Genomic DNA, 5805 nt, shown 5'->3' with positions numbered 1-5805 from the left:
TATAAGTTTATTTATTAGTGTCACAAGTAGGCTTACATTAACACTGCAATGAAGTTACTGTGAAAACCACCTAGTCGCCACACTCTGGCACCTGTTCGGGAGACTGCAAGAGGGAGGAGTGAAGCTGGAGAGGGAGAAAATCATTCTTAATTAAATTAAATGGTGGAGCTCACATACTGAGAGATTGGAGCTGAGAGAAATAAGTGAGCACAGCTACAGCTAGAATTAAAAGACAAAATAAGCAGAGAAATGCTTTAAAGTGTCTGAGAGAGATAAACAAGAACAGAGACTAGACTTGCTTCATATTATTGAATTAAATGGTTAGTTATAAATTAAAGGAGCATTTTACTGAAAATCTTTTAAGTAAAAATTCATAAATTTAATTACAATTTGTACATTTGATATGTCAATGAGGAAAATGATAAGTTCATCATGTGAATTATAAAATTGTTTTGAGTATTTTTGTATTGTGAGGATTTAAAAATAATAGATTGTATTTCAGTTTTAAGAAGGTAAATTCAATTCGTCAATTGTATTTAGTATTTCAGAAATTCATCTCAAGACATGATGGGAGCAACTGGGGGAGAATCTTCGCACAGCCAATGCACCAAACCAGCATTTATTTCGGACAGTGGGAGGAAACCGGAACCCCCAGAGGAAATCCACGCAGACATGGGAGAATGTGCAGACTCCGCACAGTCACCCAAGCCGGGAATCGAACCCGGGCCCCTGGCGCTGTGAGGCAACAGTGCTAACCACTGTGCCACCTTGCCTCCCCACATGGTGATAAAAATCCTGTCTCAGTGTTAGCCAAAGGCTAACACTGAGACAGCTTTTCAATAAAAGAAGTGTTGCAGGTTAACAAAATGCGCTGCTGCGATCACGTCCTTCTGATATACGATCAACAGTGTGAAAGTGACTTAAAATTCTTTCACATCGGAACCCCCTTCCCACCCCTACCCCCAGACACTTAGCTTCATGGATCCCTCAAAAATAAAACTTTACTATTTGAATAAAAGCCTGAACTAACCTGATAGAAACTCCCACATTGGCCAATACAGCTAATCCCCCAGTTGCTCCCATCATGTCTTGAGATGAATTTCTGAAATATTAAATACAATTGTCGAATTGAATTTACCTTATTAAAATTGAAATACAATCTATTATTTTTAAATCCTCACAATACAAAAATACTCAAAACGATTTTATAATTCACATGATGAACTTATTTCCCTCATTGACATATCAAATGTACAAATTGTAATTCAATTTATGAATTTTTACTTTAAAAATTTTCAGTAAAATGCTCCTTTAATTTATAACTAACCATTTAATTCAATAATATGAAGTAAGTCTCATCTCTGTTCTTGTTTATCTCTCTCAGACACTTTAAAGCATTTCTCTGAATTATTTTGTCTTTTAATTCTAGCTGTAGCTGTGCTCACTTATTTCTCTCAGCTCCAATCTCTCAGTATGTGAGCTCCACCATTTAATTTAATTAAGAATGATTTTCTCCCTCTCCAGCTTCACTCCTCCCTCTTGCAGCCTCCCGCTTTCGCTGATTGCCATAGAGTCATGGGCCGGGAATTTTCCATCCCACCCACTACGGGAATCATAGCGGGCGGGACAGGACCATGCAAAGGTCCATTGACCTTGGGCAGGATTTTCCGGACTTGGGGGTGAGTGCAGCCAGAAAATCCCGCCCATAAAGTCATACTGTGCAGAAACGGCCCTGACCATGCCATCTCTCTTTACAGCATGGGACCGCACCCCCCCCCCCCCCCCACCGCCCCTCACCCCCGCCAGAAAAACGATTCGAGGCTCATTCACCCCCTCCACCACAAGAGACTGATGGGAGTTTTGGGTGCCTTTTATCAAAGCCCCCACATTGCGACCCCATGAATACATGAGGCACGTGCTCCGCACGCCAGCACACGAGCCACCACTGAACCGCCAGAAGCAGGGGCATGGGGCACATGCCGCTCTCACGGGCAGTGAGAAGTTGATTCTATTAATCGCTTCTCGGCCTTTTGGCTAAGATCAAGTGTAGTATGGATAGGATGCTGCGCTTGGTTGAGGTCATTCGGTTACATTTAAGCTTCATTTGAAGAAATTTTTTAAAGTGGCATCTCGGCCTTTTGGCTAAGATGCAAATGAGATCAAGCCTTGGAGGAGGTGAGTCTGCACCTACTCCAATCAGCTTGGCTCATGTAGATCAGGCCCAAGACAGGAGTGGAGGCCCTGTCTTGTCAGCTTGGATCGGAAATCATAGAAATCATAGAAACCCTATGTGGTGAACCATAGATGGTTACCACTATGGGTACTGAACCATAGATGGTTATCACTATGGGTACTTGTACATATGTTACTCTGCTTGCTGTTGGGGTTGGGGTGTTCTACCTGTTGGTATTGTTCTGTGGTACACTCCGGTTGGCCCCGCCTTCCTATAGGGGTATAAAGGTCACTGCACTTCCTAGTGACCCTTTAGTCTAGGATTGTATTGTTAAGCAGTATGCTCTATTCTTGTTGCTAATAAAAGCCTTTATTTCCCGAGTACGATCGAGCATCTCGAGTGAATTAATCGTGCATCAATTTTATTAGCAACAATTTTTGGTTAAAAAAAAAAACACCATGGAGCAAATGTTAAAACCAGATCGACTTACCTTAGATCTGCATGCTGCTGGAGCGTCGAACACTTTCGACCATTGGTTGAAGTGTTTTCAGGATTATATCGACACCTCAACAGCAGTCCAAACCGACGCCGACAGATTGCGGGTCCTCCACGCAAGGGTAAGCGACACGGTGTGTGCAACAATCCGTGATTCCCAAGACTACAAAGAGGCCATCGAATTACTCAAGAAGCTGTACCATAAACCGCCAAATGAGATTCATGCTCGTCACCTACTAGCCACTCGACGGCGGCAGCCCGGCGAAACGACGGGACAGTACCTGCGCGAACTTCAGCAGCTAGCCAGAGCCTGCAATTGCAAGCCAGTGTCGACGACCCAGTACACTAATGATCTGATCCGAGATGCGTTTGTGGCGGGAATCGGCTCATCCTATATTCGCCTGCGGCTGCTAGAGCAAGGTAATTTGGACCTAGCTAAGACGGTGGAATTGGCTGATACGATGGAAATGGCCTCCAGAAGTCTTGAAACTTACCCCACCGACCACGTGGGAACATCGTGGCAAGCACAGCCACCGACTCAACTCTACCCAGCGGCTCCGAGGAACTGCGCGATCATGCTTTCAACCTCGGACCTGACGGCGGCGGCAGCTCCAGGAGGCCCACGGTGCTATATCTGTGGATTGGCGAAGCACCCTCGTCAGCGATGTCCGGCCAGGATGGTATTTTGCTCCGCTTGTGGGAAGAAAGGGCACTATGCTAAAGTGTGCCGAGCGAAACCACCTTCGAAGCCAAGCAGTGCTGCGTGTGACTCCCCAGGATCCGGCTCCTCGTCTCCAGCTTTGTTGATGTCTTCGAACACGCCGCCATTCCTGAGGACGACGACGCAAGACACGTGCGACCTGCGAATGCCGCCACTTTCAACGCCATCGGCCACGTGCGATCCGTGGGCGCAGCCATTTTGGTCGGCACCGGCCACAGACGACCAGCAGGGGTCCTCATCATCGATCACCTCAGCTGCCTGCAGTTGCACTCGGGATCCAACAGTGGCGTCAATCATCCTGGACCAGGCCAAGCCTCACAGACTCAACAAGTCCATGATGGACATAGAGGTAAACGGACGCCTGACACATTGTCTGTTTGACAGCGGGAGCACGGAGAGTTTCATTCATTCCGATACTGTGAAACGGTGCGCTCTCCGCGTGCAAACTGTCAGGCAGACAATCTCTATGGCGTCGAGGTCCCGATCTGTTACCGTTCTTGGGAGCTGCGTGGTAACTCTAACGGTGCGGGGCACAGTTTATGAGAACTTCGGGCTCCTCGTGTTCCCGCACCTTTGCGCTCCGGTAGTCCTGGGGCTAAACTTTATGGTCCACCTGAAGAGTGTGATCCTGCAGTACGATGGGCCACTCCCTCCACTTTCAGTGGGAAAACAGCAGCCTCCAAATTGCCCAGCAAGCTCCTCATGCAGTCTCTCGACCCTCAAAATTACCCCACCTTCTTAATTTGCAAATCTCGTGCCAGGCTGCAAACCCATCGCAACTAAGAGCAGGCGTTACAGCGCTGAGGATCGGATCTTTATTCGATCGGAGGTTCAGCGGCTCCTCAGGGAAGGGATCATCCAACCTAGCACTAGCCCATGGAGAGCACAAGTCGTGGTGGTCAAGACTGGAGACAAGCCCCGGATGGTCATCGACTATAGTCAGACCATTAATAGGTACACGCAGCTGGACGCGTACCCTCTCTCGCGCATAACTGACACGGTCAACCAGATTGCGCAGTACCGGGTGTTCTCCACCATCGACTTGAAGTCAGCCTACCACCAGCTCCCCATTCGCCCAGAGGACCGGAAATACACGGCCTTTGAGGCGGATGGCCGTCTTTACCACTTCTTAAGTGTCCCTTTTGGCGTCACTAATGGGGTCTCGGTTTTCCAGCGTGAGATGGACCGAATGGTGGACCAAAAAGGGCTACGGGCTACCTTCCCGTACCTGGACAACGTCACTATCTGTGGCCATGACCAGCAGGACCACGACGCCAACCTCCTGAAGTTTTTACGCGCTGCGTCTCGCCTGAATCTGACCTATAACATTGAGAAGTGTGTGTTCAGCAAGCGCCGCCTAGCAATCCTCGGATACGTGGTGGAAAACGGGGTCCTCGGCCCCGATCCAGACCGTATGCGTCCCCTCCTTGAACTTCCCCTACCCACGAGCGTCAAAGCACTGAGGAGATGCTTAGGCTTCTTCTCGTATTACGCACAGTAGGTTCCCAATTATGCGGACAAAGCCCGTCCGCTCATAAAATCTACCTCTTTTCCCCTGGCAGCAGAGGCTCGGTTAGCCTTTGAAGGGATAAAAGCTGACATCGCGAAAGCCACGATGCACGCTGTCGATGAGTCCATCCCCTTCCAGGTGGAGAGTGATGCATCTGATTTCGCCCTGGCCGCCACACTTAACCAGGCGGGCAGGCCCGTCGCCTTTTTCTCTCGCACCCTCCAAGGCCCTGAAATTCGGCACTCCTCTGTGCAAAAAGAGGCTCAGGCCATTGTGGAGGCCGTACGGCATTGGTGCCATTATTTGGCGGGAAAACGGTTTACCCTGCTCACGGACCAGAGGTCCGTGGCGTTCATGTTCAATAACACGTTGAGGGGAAAAATCAAGAACGATAAAATCTTGAGGTGGAGAATCGAACTCTCCACCTACAACTATGATATCATGTATCGTCCGGGGAAGCTCAATGAGCCCTCAGATGCCCTGTCGCGTGGAACATGTGCCAGTGTGCAGGAGGACCGGCTACAGGCTCTCCACAATGATCTCTGCCATCCGGGGATCACTCGGCTCTTCCATTTTGTAAAGGCCCGGAACCTGCCCTACTCCATTGAGGATGTCAGGTCGATAACTCGAAGCTGTCAGGTATGTGCTGAATGCAAGCCGCACTTCTACCGACCTGACAGGACACACCTCATTAAGGCCACTCGCCCTTTTGAACGACTGAGTATGGATTTCAAGGGCCCCCTTCCTTCGACAGATCGGAATGTGTACTTCCTCAACGTGGTTGACGAGTACTCCCGATTCCCTTTTGCCATTCCCTGTTCTGACATGTCAGCTGCCACGGTCATCAAAGCCCTGCAGGATCTTTTTACCCTGTTCGGTTACCCCAGTTATATCCACAGTGATACG

At 48.8% G+C, this 5805-nt stretch overlaps 1 non-coding gene across 1 annotated transcript; it reads left to right on the top strand.

Annotated features, from left to right (window-relative positions):
* The first annotated feature begins 2014 nt into the window (after positions 1–2014).
* On the top strand, positions 2015–2203 carry LOC144498055 (U2 spliceosomal RNA). Its single transcript, XR_013498624.1, has one exon. It is a non-coding gene; the product is annotated as a U2 spliceosomal RNA (small nuclear RNA).
* Positions 2204–5805: the final 3602 nt, after the last annotated feature.

The sequence above is a fragment of the Mustelus asterias genome, chromosome 8 (genome assembly GCF_964213995.1).
Source record: "Mustelus asterias chromosome 8, sMusAst1.hap1.1, whole genome shotgun sequence".
Lineage (NCBI taxonomy): Eukaryota > Metazoa > Chordata > Chondrichthyes > Carcharhiniformes > Triakidae > Mustelus > Mustelus asterias.
The sequence above is the reverse complement of the archived record's forward strand: the minus strand, read 5'-3'. Positions and strand labels throughout refer to the sequence as shown.